We start from the raw sequence: 17,612 nt of genomic DNA, 5'->3' as shown, positions 1-17,612 counted from the left end.
GGTTAATTGCTCCCTCGTTCCTTTGTTTAAGCTAGTGGGGCTGGGGCACTCTACACGTGCCTGAGGACAAGCCTTTTAATTGCTGAGCAGCCACTGGAATGCTGCTTGTGTAGGTGAGAACTTCAATGAACTTCACCTCTTGACCACTAGGGTTGCTGTTTGGATGCAAGCCTGGTACCTTCCCTAGCTTAAGTTGGGACATTAAGTGAAGCAACTCTTCTTCCCTATGAGCACAAGTTGTGAGCCGGTTTGAAACCCTTGGAGGAACTGCCTCTCCGTGTTGAGAGCTAAACCGTAGGCTGTAACTTGTCACTGACAGAGGATAATTGCTCCCTCGTTCCTTTGTTTAAGCTAGTGGGCTGGGTAGGATTGATTTGCTTGCTGAATGATCTCCTTTTTGGAGATTTAAAACATCTATTTTAGGATTTTAGATCATTTGCCTATCATATAAAAAATGCTTGCATAGCTTGCTATAAGTGTGAATCAAAGTCTCTCTCTGTATACAAGCTTTTAGATGTGTTTCAAATTTGCAGACAGTTTAAGCCTTTCGGATTGGCCACAAGGACTCCTGGACTGTCACTTAGCAACTAATTGCTTAATGGCCCTTTTATTGTTGTTTCTCAGGAATCTTTATTTTGCAAAAGAGAGAGGAAGAGAAAAAAAATTGCTAGCTGGCAAAATTTTGTTTGAGAAAAATTCAACTCTGAAGACAATGGCTATCAATGAATGCTTTTCTCTCTGTATAACATCAAGCTTACAAGCTATTGCACAGCTCGCATTCCTGAGGTGGGGTTAACCACCAAGAGCTGGTTACCAGGACAACAAATTACTTTATTGTCTATCCTTCTGACCACTTAATAGCTGGCCAGAGAAGCAGAGTTCTTTTTCAAAAGGTGAATCTCTGAAACTTCTAGAGGAAGACTATTTGAAATGCAGGCAGGAAATTTCTTTAAGCTTTCTTTTGGTTTCACAAACTTGAAGGTGCAAACAGTCATTCTAATTGCAGGCAAGAACTGGCAGAGAGGCAATGAGATGTTTACTAGCCTTTTCAAACAAGAGTTCACAGAATGTTATCTACAAATCCTTTGTTACCTCTGCCTTGCTCAAAACAACATGCACATGAGAGATGCAGAAAGAAGGAATTCAGATTGCATTTCCTGACTGTTTAAACTTGATTGTAGAAACGTTACAGACTTTAAATTGCAGATTTTAGAAATTAAAACACATTTCTAACTGGACTTTAAACTTGATTGAGGTAAACACATGCAGCCAGTAAGGATTAATTGCTGATTTTTTTTTTCACTTAAGCTTTGCAGATAACATGCATACACAATGGATTGCAGGCAGTAAAAATTAATACTTGTCTTTTGACTGAGCAAGGATGCAGAGAGAAGGAATTCAAATTACTTTAAACTTGATTGCAGAAACATTTTCTAACTTTTTGTTTGTTGAGCAACATGCAGACAAGAGGAATTTAAAATCATCTTCTAACTATTCTGGAACGACGATGTTGTGCTTTAATTAATCTCTTGTAAGACTTCTATGGTCTGTGTAAGCAGATATAATTAACTTTAACAGGTCTCTCCAGATAGTTTAAACTCGTAGAAACACCTTTTATATAGAAATACCTTTATTGCAATTCAGATGACGTTGTACAGCATTTCCAAGATATTCCCGAGGTGTCTCCAAGGTTAGAAGATGATAATGCTCCCAGGGTCTGCATATTGGGACCCCATGTTTTCTGCTAATGAAGCAAGGCTCACTAGGGAAGAGGGAGGAGGAAGTCCATCCCAGAAAGGGGAGAGGAAAGGAAATACATCATATGGTAGGAGGGTCTGACTGCCCACATTGTGATTTCTCCACCCAGCCACGTGGTGGCAGCACATCAGTGTATACAAGAACTAATTTTACTTTAAAAAAGTATACAATAATGTTATTAAAGGCTATACATGAGGCCCTGGAATGGGTAGTCTATATTTGATAAGGACCCTGATGTATGTGATTCCCTAAAAAAGTCCTGGTAGTAGTAGTATTGTCCTCCTGACAGTGAGGACAATTAACCAGTGGAACAACTTGCCTCCAGAAATCATGGGCACTCTATCATTGGAGATTTTTAAGAAGAGGCTAGACAGTCACTTGTCTGAGATGGTATAGATTCTCCTGCTTGAGCAGGGGGGCTGGACTAGAAGACCTCTCCAAGGTCCCTTCCAGCTCTATTCTATTCTATTCTATTCTATTCTATTCTATTCATTCCCTTTTAAAATAAAATTATTTGTTTTTGTTTTTTAACTTTGCCTGGATAAGTAACAAAGAATGAAGTACTTGGGAGGCTGTCACCCAAAAAAGAAGGGAATATCCATTGAGTCTCTTCTAAATAGGTGGACAGGATTATGGGGAGGCTGAGCTCTACCACCTGTTTATTGGACCCGTGCCCTTCCTGGCTGGTTTATTCAGCTCGGGAGAAGACACGAGGCTGGTTCCAGGCAGTGATATCTGCTTCTTTGAGCGAGGGTGTCTTTCCCTCCGCCTTGAAGGAAGCGGTGGTGAGACCCCTTCTCAAGAAGCCTGCCGAGGTAGGTAAAATGAGGACCCAGATTGTTGGGGGTAATAAGCTGACTTTGTAATAATGCCGCGGGGGGGGGGGGCGAAAGCCCTAATAAGCAGGCATATACATAGAATGAAGGCTATTGCTAAGCACATTGGTTTGTGCTTTAAATTGTAAGCCACCCTGAGTCTTCGGAGAAGGGCGGGATATAAATGGGATTAAAATAAAAAAAAATGGGCTACAGACCTCAGGACTGCCAGCTGAGCAACCAGGGCCAGCAGCTGCAGAACTATTGGAAGAAAAGGTTTTTACCCATTACAAATTTACAGTGACTGAAAAAGAAACACTAATCTGTTATTACAGATCAAGTCTAACAAGAAGAGGATATTTGAAACAAACATACAGATCTGGAAAGAATAACATCCAGAATCAGAAAGAACAGAGTCTAACAAATCAATTATAATCCAAAATAAAGTATTCACAAAAGCAGAATTGGAAGATCTGAAAAGGTCTGCCCAGAGCAAAGAAATTAAAGTCTTGCCAGAAGTAACTCATACTGTAAAGGCAAACCAGCAGGAGTTGACAGTAGAGGAATCCAGCAAAGACATAGAATTGTTTTCATTTGGAAACCAGGCACCCTTTCTTTTGCCTCTAAAGAAGTATAAAATTGAAACAAAGAATAACTGAGCATGTAGAACAGCTGTCTGCAAGGAATATAAATCCCTCTGTTCCCCACCATCCAGTCAGAGCTGAAAAAGCTCTTTGGATGAGAAGCGAAATGTCTTCAAAGAAAAATAAGAAAGTCCAGTTGTCTCCTCAGCTCACCACTCTGCCACTGGTAAAATATGTGTGCTTTCTTGTTATCAAAGCCACATTAGCATAATTACAAAAGTAAAAGTTTGGTTTTCCATTGTACAATCTGAATAGTTGCCAGTAAAGTGCTTGAACATCAGGAAGTTTGGTATGTGTGCACTTGTGAAATGATGTTATGCTGTGATTAAGGAAATGCTGGAGATCAACTGTTCTTTAATTAATCCTAACCAACAGAATAGATTTGGAAATGCTACAGTAAAACAAATAGCACTATATGGCACAAATGGTGCCATGCCTTGCTACTGGCAAGGGATAGAGTGAACCTCACAAGCAATGGAAAGAATATATTCAGAAAACGACTGGCTCATCTTCAGAAGGGCTTTAAACTAAAATTGAGGGGGGGGGCAATCTTCAAGAACTTTAGAACTTCATTCCAACCAAAAACCACTAGATAACCAATCACTGAAGGAAGTAGGGAGTAAAGAGAAAGAATAAGAAAAAAAGGGAAAAACACAGTGAAGTAGAAAGTGATGGAAAGGATGGAAAATCAAGATACAAAGTAAGAGACATAAGTAACATACCCAAGATGCATAAAGAACTCAAATGCCTATACATGAATGCTCAAAGTTTAGGAACAAACAAGGTGAACTTAAAATACTAGGGCATGAAGGTAAATATGATGTAGTTGCCATTACTGAAACATGATGGGATGAAACTCACAACTGGAATATACTGATGGAAAGATACAAACTATTCAAAAGAAACAGGCCTAAGAAAAGGGGAGGTGGAGTTGCACTACTGTATATATAAAAGATCACTACATCTCTACCAAAATCCACAAAACCAGACATGTCAAACACAAGGCCCGGGGGCCAGATCCGGCCCGCGAAGTGGTTTCATGTGGCCCGTGAAGCCATCCTGGAAACAGTGAGGGAATGGCCCCCACTGCCTTGGCCCTGGCCCAGAGACCCTCCTTCTGCCAGAGACCCTCAGATCTGCCCCACTTCTGCCCAGGCCCCCATAAGTACCCTTGATGCGAACGATGTAGAGCTGGCCACGCCCACCCAGTAGGCCATATGCACTCTAGCCACGCCCACCCAGTAGGCCACGCCCACCCAGGCCATACCCACCCGGCCCCCTGAGGGCAACTTCAATGCTGATGTGGCCCTCAATGAAATTGAGTTTGACACCCCTGCACAAAACCAAGCATGAAAACCTCCTAGAATCCGTATGTGTCAATATAAAAGGAAAAAAAGAATGAGGTTGCTGTAGGTGTATACTACAAGCCACCCAACAAGCAGAAGAAATAGATGACCTTTTTGCTAAACAACTAACAAATGTATATAGGAAATATACCATAGTAGTAATGGGAGACTTTAACTACCCTGATATCAACTGAGAGATAAACTCTGCAGCAAATGAGAGATCAAACAAATTCTTAACCAACCTAGCTGACAACTTTGCCATCCAAAAGGTAGAGGAGGGAACTAAAGGAAAAGCTATACTAGACTTAATTCTTACTAACAGAGAAGAAATGACAGAGGGACTTGAAGTTGCTGGAACTTTGGGCAAGAGTGACCATGTCATATTGGATTAAATGCAAACACAAGCAATAGAACATAATTCAGCCAGTGTCTTAAACTTTAAAAGAGCTGATTTTAACAAACTCAGAGCCTTAAAACAATTCCACAGCTGAAAATCTTAAAGGGGAAAACAACTCAAGAAGCATGGGAAACTCTGAAAAATATGGTCACAAAAGCCCAGTCCAGCACAATACCACTGAAAAAAGAAATCCAAGAAGAAGTCAGCATGGTTGTATAAAGATCTCTCTGATCAACTGAAAGGACAAGTACAAAAAATGGAAAGAGGGACATATAACTAAGGCAGAGTATCAGCCCAAATCTACAAAGATGAAGTCAAGAAAGCAAAGGCTTAGAATGAACAAAGACTTGCAACTAAAGTCAAAGATAATAAGAAAGTTTCTTTCAACATATAAATAATAAGAAAATAACAAGAAAAAGGTCAAGGAAACAGTAGGTCCACTTAAGAGAGAAGATGGCAAGGAAGTAACAGGCAGTAGAGAGAAAGCAGATCTGTTTAACTCATTCTTTGTATCAGTCTTCACACAAAAAGAAACTATAGCACAACCTACCAAAAACCAAACTGTAAAAGAGAGACTAAAAATAAAAAGTAAAATAAGAAAAAAATGGTTAGAGAACACCTATTTGATCTTCATGAATGTAAATCACTGCGACCTGATGGACAACATCCAGAGTTCTGAAGGAGATGACTGGAAGATGAGTGGCTAACAACAACAACAACAACAACAACAACAACAACAACAAAATAACAGCCAGAAAACAAAATAAAATGTAAAACAATTTGTATAGGTTAATAAATAGAATGCAGAACTTTTATAGAGCAATGTGACTGCAGAAAAGTCTGAAAAAAGCTAGATATTTAGGGGATTTCTTTCATTAGAGGTCCCCAGGCAGAGTTAGAGAGCCATCTGATAAAGAATATTTGTAGCTCAGGGTTTAAATTAGGAGTCCTTTGTGCTTTGTGAGATTGTTTCATTATCCAAAATAAGTAGCATCATCAAAGAGCCATTTGTCTGACATCTTCTTTACTTCCACTTTACTGCTTCTGATGTCAAGAAAGATACAAAGTTCGGGTTCTTGCTCTTCTGGTGGTTTCAATCAATGTTATTTAATGATGCTGTAATGTGTCTTTGATGTTGTCTGTCCATCTTCTTCTGGGTTGTCCCATATTCTTTGATCTTGAAGGGTTCTGGAACAAAGGGAAATTGTTTAGTCTAACTGTTGCTTTCTTGCTTTTTGTAATCAGCTTGTGCACCAGAGAAATTTCATGCAAGCTTGGAAAACGTATATAGACGTGATATACTGAAGGAGGGAATAAGGGAGTGTAGAGAAATGATTGATGTCTTCTTTATGATGTAATGGCTCTGCTGTTTAATTTTCATTGGCTAACAAAGTTTATAAAGCAATGCTACTAACTTTCTAAGTCGTGGCACTTCTGGACATAACTTTGCCAGTGTTTCAGATTGTTGGCCACCCAGCTGCTTAATTTGATCAAGTAAGGTGCTGCTTGATCAAGAAGTCTCTGATTGGGTTATCTGATTAGATTGATATGGTATCTCAAGTTTAAGTAAGGGACTGGGACCTTATATTTCTGGCGAACCAAACAGGGACTTGAAAGTTTTTTTTTCTTCAAGGTTGTTTTTCATTAAAACTCTCTATGAATGAATAACGTTGTAACTCACAACCTTCAGGCATGACATCCAGGAAAACTGGTGTGACCAAAAGATAAAGTCAAGAGCGCTCTCAGACCCATTGTGTCTGGTGACTTTTAAATTAGCCAGCCCAGCAGACCTGAGTTTGTCTGAACCCTGAATGTTTAAGGAGACTTCCATCTCGTCCCAGGGAAGGTAGGAGGAAACAAGAACACAGAAGAAGTAGAAGTAGAAAAAAACATTCTGGAATTAGGGGGAGGTGGGAAGTGCTGTTTGCATGAATGAAAGAATGAGATGGACAAATTGTTAGAGGTCTGCTCTGGAGCGACAGGGAGAGTGCTTGTTGAGTTTCAGTCTGTTATCAGGCAGGGTCTGTCTGAGATAAAAAGGGGGGCCTAGGTAGCCTCGATCTTGATAAAAAGACCTAGAAACCCTTTAAGGAAGAACCTTAGGAAAATGATTCTGAATTGTTTTGCTTAGATTTGTAAATATTTTCAAAAGGTTTGATGCTCTAATTTCAGTCTTTGCATACACACACACAGAGAGAGACACACACATATATATTCAGTACATTAACTTAGCATACCTTATTAAGGTTTTCTTTTCTTTTGTGAAGCTGTACTGAAAAATAAGTTTTTTAAATCTCTTCATGAATGTTGATTGTGGAATAACAAAAGGACTGAGCTAGGGGGGGAAAATCAGCTGATTTGAAACCTGCCCAGCTGTTAACAGCACTAAACTAATCTGATTAGAACTTGAAGTGATAGAATTCCAGATAAAGGTTCAGCCAGATTGTTTTTGGATGGACATAGCAAAGTTGATACGAGAGACGTGGTGGATGTTGGATGGAGAGAAGAGAATGTTAGTGGAAGCTGGGAGGAGGGTGGGGTTTCCCTCCCTGTAGTTAACCGAATTTGTTAGTAAGAAGGAGAAGAGACTTATGAATAATTTTGGAAGTTGGAAAGAAAGATTAATAGTAAAAGGGGAAAAATTACTCATAAAGTTGATAGAAGAGAACGCACATGGGAGGCTGAAATGGGGCAGGCAGGTACACGAAGGAAATGAATGTTGAGAGGGGGAGAAGTTATGTGTTTTGGTTTTGGCTGATGTTGTGGATGGTACACAATGCCTGGACAGGTTGTGACATCTAGTGGTGAGGCCATTTCAATACAGGCCTCAACTCTGGGAAATTTGCCTTGTCCTGTTTGAAATGATGGATGGGAGGCTTTTGTTACATGAAGGTTCAAAAATGTCAGTGTAGAAGAATGTTACTTAGTATTTGCATCATCTGGAGCAGGTTTTGTCTTCTATTCCAGTACAGGCCCAGGCTGCCCTACTACCTGTCTCTGATCATTGTTCCTGGAGAGTGGGTAGAGGTGAAAATAACTTGTCACCTATAAATACCAGTCCTGAGTGGTCCCAACCATGCCAGTCTTCCTGACCTCAACTGCAAGCCAACACACGACTTAGGATTTTGTCGACTGCTGTTTCTGCAGCGACGTCTCCCGCATGTAGGGGAAACTCTAGCAAGTCTTTTATTGCTAAAATGTGTGCAGCTGGAGCCAGATCGGGCTCCACGTGCAGCAAGGGCAATTTGCTAAGGCCGTCTGTGTGGCCCATTTCTTTGCCGGGTTTGTGAACCAGCCTGTTGTCATAGGCCAAAAGGAAGATAGACCACCTCAACATTCATGGCAACAGAATTTGAGGTGTCTGCTTGTCCATTGTGAACAAGCCTACCTCCCATATAGTCATGGAACTTCTTAACCCCGGCCATGATGGCTAAGGCCTCTTTGTCAATTTGCGCATAATTGCAGTCTGCTGAGGACAAGGTCCTCGAGTAATAGGCGATGGGTGACTCTCTTCCATCCGTGACTACCACAGCTCCAACCCTGTATGGGGATGCATCACACGCGATGCAAACTGGCAGCTTTTTGTTAAAGTGCATGAGCACCGAGTTCAAGGACAACAATGCCTTGACTGCCTGGAAACTCCTTTTGTGGAGCCAGTGAATATTTTTGTCTAAGAGCCAGTGTAGCGTCTCTGCCACTGTGGCCTTGTAAGGAAGGAAGGAATGATAAAAGTTTAGGAGGTCCAAGAAGGCTTGAAGCTCTCCCTTGGACCTAGGGCTTGGTGCCAGCTGAATCGCTTTCAGCTTTGACTCTGCAAGATGGATGCCCTCAGCATCGATCCGAAACCCAAGGAATTCTGTGGATGGAACCCCAATCTTGCATTTGTCTTTTTTTAGTCTAAATTCTGCAGCACGGAACCACTGAAGGATGGCTCTAAGCCGCTCAGCTAGAACTTCTGTGGACTCCCCGGCGATGAGTACATCATCGAAGTAGGGGCAGACCCCCGAATACCATTGAGCGTGCGCTCCATGATCCCTTGAAAAATCCCCAGAGCTACACTCACCCCAAATTGAAGGTGCTTGACCTTGGAAGTCCCCCTTGTGCGTAACAATATTTTAGGTGGCTGCTGTGGCCTCATCCACTGGCAACTGTTGGTAGGCCTGTGCTAAATCTAATTTAGCGAACATGCAGCCACCTTGCAATGACACCAGAATATGGCTGACTGGGACAGGGTATGCGTGCTGCTGCAGTGCCCTGTTAATGGTACACTTGTAGTCAGCACATATTTGTACCTCTCCATTGGCCTTGAGTGGCATTACAGTGGGGGTCTCCCACTCCCCACTGTCCACGAGCTGCAAAACCCCCTAACAAGCTTGTCCAGCTCTGCATCGATTTTATGGTTTAATGCAAACGGCACACAGCGGGGCTTAACCTGAATTGGCACGACCTGGGCATCAAGTTTAAAAGCTATCAGAGGGCCCTTGTACTTTCCCAAACCTGGGCCGAAAACATCTGCGAATTCCTTGCAGATGGAAGACAAATCTGTTGTTTGAGTCCGGTGAATGCCGGTCACTTGGATGCCCAATGCATCGAACCAATTGAGCCCTATGAGGCTTGTATGCTGGCCATCTACCACAACAACGTCTAGTGGGCCTGAAAACCCCTTGAATTTCACTGCAAGGGTGGTCTCGCCCTTGACCGCCACCCTGGAATTCTGGAAATCAGTAAGTAGAATATTAGATGGTCATAGCTTGACCCATCTGTTGCTATGGCTGCAAACAAGCCAAAAAGTTCTGATGGAGATGATGGACACAGCAGAGACTGTGTCCAGTTCCATTTTACATGGAACCCCTTGATGTTTGACCTGCAGTAGCATCTTCTGTTTCAGAGGTCCATGGCACTAGTGCGGAAAATGCTCCGGCAGCGGGAGCAGAACCATACTCGGTGTTGCCCCAGGGCCCCTGTACCTCTCCTGAATCACTCGTCTGGCTGGTGGTCCCTCTGACGCCCTCGACAGAGTAGCAATGTGGCCTGGTTTTCCACACGCCCGACACGTGGCTGTTCTGAAACGGCAATCTGCGCATTGATGGCGGCCTCTGCAGCCATCTTGGGAACAGAACTGCCTTGTCAGCTGGCCTCATTCCTCTTTCGTGGTGCTGCTGAATCTTGCCGACTTTGTGGTCGGAGTCGGTGTCTTCCACCCATTCAGCGTCCTCGTGGTGGACTGTTTCTGTAGATGGCGCACTTTTGGAGGGCTGCAATGCCTTCACAGCCCCTCCAGTGACTTTGTCCACCATGACCTCCTTTAAGGCCTCTTGAAGTGAGAGAGTCTCCTTCGCAAAGAGTTTTTGTTGGAGCTGTCTGTTCCTGAGTCCACAGACTAAGGGGTCTCTTAGTCGCTCCTCTAGGTCGGAGAAATTTCAGAGTTGCAATGCTTGGCAAAGTGCTGCAATGAATTCTGTCGCTGACTCACCGGGTTGTTTGCGTTGTTTGAAGGCATGCCTCCACACTATCACCGATAGCTTAGTCTCAAAATGATTGCACCATTTCTTCTTGAAGTCAGCATACGTGACGGTTTCTAGAAGCGCCAGGGTGACCAAATTCTCAGCAATATCGAAGGTGGCTGGGCCGCACACACAAAGGAGGGTCGTGGCCTTCAGCCCGTCTTTGCTGACTTGATCTGCACGCAGCTACCAACTTTCTAAGGCGTGGGACTTCTGGACATAACTCTCCCAGTGTTCCAGATTGTTGACCACCCAGCTGCTTAATTTGATCAAATAAAGTGCTGCTTGTGTCAATGCTGTGACAATGGATGTTCCTGCTCTGACAACTAAGGGATATCGCAACCATTTTTACTCTGCTTTCAGTGTGCTTTTTCTGTTGTTTAGGAATCAGATATAGAAGGGGGGATGGGGTGAATGCTTGAGCTCAGCTAGCAACAATAATAATGCAACTCCATGGGGATTCAAGGACACAAACTTGTAATGTATTGGGCCTTTTATTTGAACTGTTCCATGTGTCTTTGAATGCTGTTTGAGATAGCTTAATCAGGGAGTCTGTGTAATGGTCGCAGGCTGCCCAGACATGCAGTCTCCAGGACCACCATTGATTGGCTCTGGGGCGGGAATAGGTTCCTTCAAACCTATTAGCCGCTGCCTTGTGGCCAGCTGCATAAAGAGCTGCGTAGAAGCCTTGGTTACTAGTTCTGTTCCTATTACTACAATAAAGCAATGTTCCTGTTTGAACCTTCTTGTCTCGCCTCCTGCTTCCAAGAAACCCACTACACAACACTGGTGATGAAGGTGGGATCCTGCTTCTTCGGAAGAGCTGAAAGTCACTAGGGGGTGAGGCCAGCCAAGGCGCCTGGCAGGGAAAGCATTCTCCTCCCTCGGTCGGCCTAGCACGCAACGCTAGCGACCACCAGCCCTGCAGACCAGTCCCAGGGCCTACGAAGAAGCAGGAAGAAGCAACGAGAGGCCCAAGCCGCAAAGACTTCCTGAAGATGGCGAAAGTCGGAAAGCTTGAGGAGTTTGATGTTACTCACCCGGAGAGATGGGCGTCATACATCTCAAGGGTCGAAAACTACCTCCGTGCCAACCAGGTCACCGAAGATGGCCTGAAGGCCGCAACGCTTCTGTGTGTCTGCAGGCCTGCAACCTTCAATATCACAGAAAACTTGGTTGCACTGGTGCAGCTGGAGTCTGTTATGTACGTGGACCTGAAGAAACGGCTCGGCGACCACTTTCAGCCCAAAGTTATCGGTGATAGCTTGGAGGCATGCCTTTGAACAAAGAGTTCAGTAGCCTGAAGAAATGGCAACGGAATTCATTGCGGTGTTAAGACAAGCTTTGTGCCTGTGTCAATTTTTGGACTTAGAAGAAAGGCTTCGAGACCGACTCGTCTGTGGACTTCGGAGCAGAGAGCTGCAGCAGAAACTCTTTGTGAAAGAGACTCTCTCACTCCAGGAAGCTTTGAAAGAAATCATGGCAGATGAAGCCACTGGCGGGACCGTGAAAGCCATGTGACCCGCCAAAAGCACTCAACACGAGGAGGCCATCCATCACAAGAACACCAAACTTGCAGAAGACGTCAACTGCAAGCACAAAGTTGACAAAGTCCAATGGCACAACAACAAAGAACCAAGGACTAATTACAAGGCAGTTTCCTTTCCTCGATGTCCGGGTTATGGCGGCCACCACCAACGTACAGACTTCAGGTTCCAGACAGCCACATGTCGAGCCTGCGGGAAGACCGGCCACATTGCTTCAGTCTGTAGAGGTCGACAGAAGGACCGCCAATTGGACATTCTGATCAGGAGAGGTCCCAGGGTAGCTTAGTGTAGGGTTTTGCTCAAGCCGTCAGAGCATTTGCCGTACAGGAGCTCGCCGCCCTCTTAAGCCCAAGCTGCGACTTCAAGTCAAGCTGCAAGGCATCCCTTGCAGGATGGAACTGGACACTGGTTCAGCCGTGTCCATCATTTCCCTCGAAACCTTGTTTCATCTGAAACCGCAGCAAGAGGTGAGCCAAGCTTAGGTCATCCAACATAATCCTGACTGATTTCCAAAACTCTCGAATTGCCATCAAAGGCGAGGCCACATTGGCCGTTAAATTCAAGGGGTTTTCAGGGCCCCTGGATATGATTGTGGTGGAGGGCCAGTGAACGAGCTTAATTGGGCTTGATTGGCTTGATGCTCTGGGCATCCAAGTCACTGGAATCCACCGGACACAAGTGGTGAACTTGGCGTCAGTATGCGAGGAGTTTGTGGACGTTTTTGACACTAGCGCTAAGCTGCCCCGTGATTCAGGCTAATTGGAGAATGTGATTTACAGCTGCTTCCAGGGGGTGGGAATTGCAACTCGTTATCTGGGGGAAGGGAATTTAGTTTTGGGTTCAACTATGTAGTGCTGATACTTTGTTTTCTGAATAAAATGTTCTTTATGGAAGAATTCTTACCTTGAAGTTCTTTAATGGGACTCATCTATCAGAACTATGACAGCTTACTCAAGAAGTCTCAGCTTGGGTTATCTGATTAGATTGATATGGTATCTCAAGTTTAAGTAAGGGACTGGGACCTTGCAATCTTTTCCTATTTGATATACAGCATTTTAATTTGCATTCCATTCTTGTACTGAGCAGAGAGGAAGGTATAAAAACCTCTTCCAACTCTGTTCTAATTTAGCATTTGTTGCATCAAATCGTCGATCTCTAAAATCAACGTATTGCGGATTATTGAACTCTGCACTAGACAAAAAAAAATGCACTCCAAGTGTGCACGGAAAGAGGGGCAATTGGCTTAATAGTACTCTATTTATGTAGAGTCCTTTTCTTTTACACACCAATTAGATTACCGCTGGAAAGCCCCGGCTTTGATCCTCTTGAATGATTCGAGCGTTGCCACGTAAACCCGCCTTGGCTTCCGCCTGTTATCCTAGAGTAGACATTTCGGGATGTTCTTGTCTTGTTCTTGCCGAATGGAGCAAAGCAACATAAAAAGTTGGCTGTTTCCAATTTCATCTAAATCTAATTTTGGAATCCTATACGTGCCCATGTAATTTAAAAAAAACATTTTCAAAATGATTCAAATAGAGTAATTTTTAATAATGGAGGGGAAAGAAATACTTTTTTTCTATTATGAAGTTCTATTTGGTGTAGTTTTAAGATGCGTATGTATTAGAATAATGTACGGTAGGATAGGATTAAGATAACGCTGCTTTATGATACGCCCCCACGAATCTACCGTTCCGGCTGCCAGGTCTCCCAACTTTTACTCTCTTCAGAGACAGCCACTCGAGCTGGATCATGTGACCAATACATCCGGTCATTGTGGGCGGGAATAGGATGTTCTCTCAAATGGCAGGAGGCGTTGCTGGTTGGGTTCAGTGACTCTGAAAATGGTAAGTTTGGTCTCAAGGCGATGAGCTGTCGGAGCTGACAAACGTGCTCGTTAGGTGGGGCTGTTAACGGCTTTCCCGCCCTGTGGTCGAGAAGCAAGTGGCTGCCAGCTAAATAGAAGCGGTGCTGAAGAAAAGGAATCGAGTTAACGGTGAGGCCTGGGCAGGCACCTGGTGTGGAACAGTGATGTTCGGATGGCACCTAAGGAGTCAGCGTAGATGTGCATCACCCTTTCTGAGGCGATCCTAGTTATCTCTCAGTCGTTGAGCTCCAAGTCCCCATAGCATTTGAGATAGCGAGACACAACCTGTGAGCGGAAGCCTCTGTTAGCGCTGGCGTTTACAAATTTTGGAGAAAGCTGATTCTGGAGCCGTTCTTATTTCCCTTGCCCGCCGCCTGGAAATACTACTTGGCGGAATAGCAGTGACGAAGTCGCTTCTTGGCGACAGATCATCTTGGGTAGAATGAAAATTGATGGAGGTGAGTTTATTTGCATTGTCCCCTGTAACAGTCTCCTTTTAAATATGTTTCTTCTTCATCACAGTAAAAAGGCAAGCTCAAGTGCTTCTAATATACCAAGAAGCATTGTATGATTATTTTTGACAATATATGTAGAAGCATTTGGAGGGTATTTAAAGTTACATCCCTTAAAATTGAATTTCTTGTCACTATGAGTTGGGGGGTGGGAGCACGAAGGGAGGCTCAGCTAATCTCAATGTATACAAGGTTGTACTTTGACAATAAAGGTTCATTCATTCATTATATATTTAAAGTCACTGTATGCACTGAGATTTCCATTTGAACTTGAAGACAAGATTTAATAGAGAATGCCAGGACTTGTAAATTAGACTAGGCAATTGAAAAATATCCTGGGAGAAGACAGCAGTAAACCACTTCCTATTGTTGCCAAAAAAAGAATGTGGTTTGTGTCCATGTAATCACTAGTGGTGACTAGTAATTAGAAAGTTTTTATGTTTAAAAAAATAAGATTTCACCTTTAGTCAATTACATGTTTTGTCTCATGTATGGATGGGCAGAATCCATTTAGAGTCCCAATTTTGTAAAATTCTGAATTTGTTGATTCTCATTTTTTACTTGTCTTTGAAGTATATTTTTCATGAGAGTAATCCCATAGGAATATTTATTAAATTTTTATACCGCCCTTCTCCCGAAGGACTCAGGGCGGTGTACAGGACAATAAATATTAAAAAACAAAGTAAAAAAGTTAAAAAACAATTAAATATTATGCCCGATATACAATAATTAAAAACCATGTTAAAACCCCAACCCCCAAACCCATCAAACCAGGCCGGATTGCTCAAATAAATAAGTTTTTAGATCCCGCCGGAAGGAGCAAAGGTCGGGGGCCATCCGGAGCTCGACCGGCAAGCAGTTCCACAGGTCTGGCGCGCCCACAGAGAACGCCCTCCCCCTAGGGGCCACCAGTTGACATTCTTTGATCGGAGGCACCCTGAGGAGGCCCTCTCTGTGGGAGCGCACTGGATGGAGGGAAGTTGACGCCGGCCGCAGGTGTTGCCGTAGGTAATCCAGACCCATGCCATGTAGGGCTTTGTAAGTCATTACCAACACCTTGAATCTCACCCGGAGGGCAACCGGCAGCCAATGCAGCTCGCGGAGCAAAGGTGTAATATGGGAGTATCGGGAGACTCCCAACACAACTCACACAGCTGTATTCTGCACCAGTTGGAGCCTCCGAGTGGTCTTCAAGGGCAGCCCCATGTAGAGAGCATTACAGTAGTCCAGACGAGAGGTCACGAGCGCATGAGTGACTGTCTGCAAGGCATCCCGGTCCAGATAGGGCCGCAACTGGCGCACCAGGCGAACCTGGGCAAAGGCCCCCCAGTCACAGCTCCAATATGATCTTCTAAAGAGAGCTGTGAGTCTAGGAGGACCCCCAAGTTGCGCGCCCTATCTACGGGGGGCAATAACTCACCCCCATGGCAAGAGATAGAGTAATCTGAATTTCCCGGGATGCAGGCACGAACAGCCACTCAGTCTTGTCAGGGTTGAGCCGAAGCCTGTTCCTCCCCATCCAGACCCGGACCGCCTCCAGGCAACGGGACATCACGTCGAGGGCATCACTGGGGTGGTTTGGGGTCGAAATAAAAAGCTGGGTATCATCAGCATACTGATGATACCCAACTCCAAAACCACGAATGATCTCACCCAGCGGCTTCATATAGATGTTGAACAGGAGAGGCTAGAGGACCGATCCCTGAGGAACTCCACAAATGAGAGGCTTCAAGGTTGACCTCTGCCCCCCTGCCAACACCGACTGCGAACGTCCCAGAAGGTTGGAGGAGAACCACTGAAAAACTGTGCCTCCCACTCCCAACCCCCTGAGACGTCGCAGCAAGATACCATGGTCGATGGTATCAAAAGCCGCTGAGAGGTCTAATAGGACTAGGACAGAGGAACAACCCCTGTCCTGAGCCCGCCAGAGATCATTCACCAGCGCGACCAATGCCGTCTCCGTGCTGTACCCAGGCCTGAAGCCCGATTGGTACGGGTCTAGATAATCAGCTTCATCCAAGAACAAAGGGAGCTGCTGCGCCACCACGCTCTCAACAACCTTTGCAAGGAAGCGAAGGTTGGAGACCGGACTAAAGTTGTTTAATATTGCTGGGTCCAAGGCAGGCTTCTTGAGGAGGGGTCTCACCACCGCCTCCTTCAAGGTGGCGGGAAAACTACCCTCACTCAAAGAAGCAGTTATCACTGCCTGGAGCCAGCCTCGTGTCCCATCCCAGGCCGCATAAATCAGCCAGGAGGGACACGGGTCCAACAAACACGTGGTGGAGCTCAGCTTCCCCATGATCTTCAGGAGTCACAGGGTCGAACTCCTCCCAGATAACATCGACAAGACTGCCCGTGTCCTCATCGTCAGACTCTGCCCAGTCGGAGTATTTGCCTTATTCATCCACCAAACCTTATTATACTCTTAATTTACCAATATTTCATTTATTTTTAATCAATAGTAGTAGATTGTATCTAGTTTTTAATAAGAGTATTTGCAAGAATTTGCAGTCTTGCTACTAGAATTCATATACTCTAACCCTTAAGTTATAGAAACTTTTTGATTTTTTTTAACACTACAATACTAAATTGTGAATTGTACCTTATTTATGAGTAAAAAAAAGAAGTTCATTCTTGGATCTTCTACAATAATCTATATGAACTTTATGTAGTTTCAAAGATTCAAGGCACATATATAATTACAGTATGAATTTAAAATTATATAAGAAGAATAAATTATGATTTCACCAATTTGAATTCAATTTTGAAAATATATTTTCTTCTGCTTGCACTTTATTTGAGTGAATTATATGTTTGTAACAGTATTGTACTTTGAATTTATAATTATTTTCTTCTCTGTTCTAAATTGTGGGTCAGTTAACTGAAAGAAAAAAGTTCCTGGCAGCTAATTCCATTGAGATTGATGAACTAAATTCATGTAAATTAAAATTGTCTTGAGAAAAAATATCTGAAAGTAAAGAATAAAAATTAAGGGTGAGAAAATTGACTTTTGCTGACTTCCAGTGAGGACATTCCAAATTGTCTGAAGAAGCAGTGATGTTACAACTGAAATGATAGAATCATAGGGTTGGAAGGGACCTTGGAGGTCCCTAGCCTGACCTCCTGTCCAACACAGGAACACTCACATCATCCTGGACAAAGAACTATCTTTTCTTGAAAACTACCAGCAATACAGCACCCACAATTCTGAGAAGCAAGCTGTTC

At 43.8% G+C, this 17,612-nt stretch overlaps 1 protein-coding gene across 3 annotated transcripts in view; it reads left to right on the top strand.

Annotated features, from left to right (window-relative positions):
• The first annotated feature begins 13,812 nt into the window (after nt 1-13,812).
• The window catches only part of GALNT1 (polypeptide N-acetylgalactosaminyltransferase 1), a 62,517-nt gene continuing 58,717 nt past the window's right edge, over nt 13,813-17,612 (top strand). For 2 of the 3 annotated variants that reach the window (XM_083377127.1, XM_083377125.1), the window contains exon 1: nt 13,813-14,333. The gene's annotated coding sequence lies outside the window, so the exon portion shown is untranslated. The remainder of the gene's footprint in view (nt 14,334-17,612) is intronic. The other variant, XM_083377126.1, reaches the window with a different exon arrangement.

This window comes from Vipera ursinii (assembly GCF_947247035.1).
Source record: "Vipera ursinii genome assembly, chromosome: Z".
NCBI lineage: Eukaryota > Metazoa > Chordata > Lepidosauria > Squamata > Viperidae > Vipera > Vipera ursinii.
The sequence above is the reverse complement of the archived record's forward strand: the minus strand, read 5'-3'. Positions and strand labels throughout refer to the sequence as shown.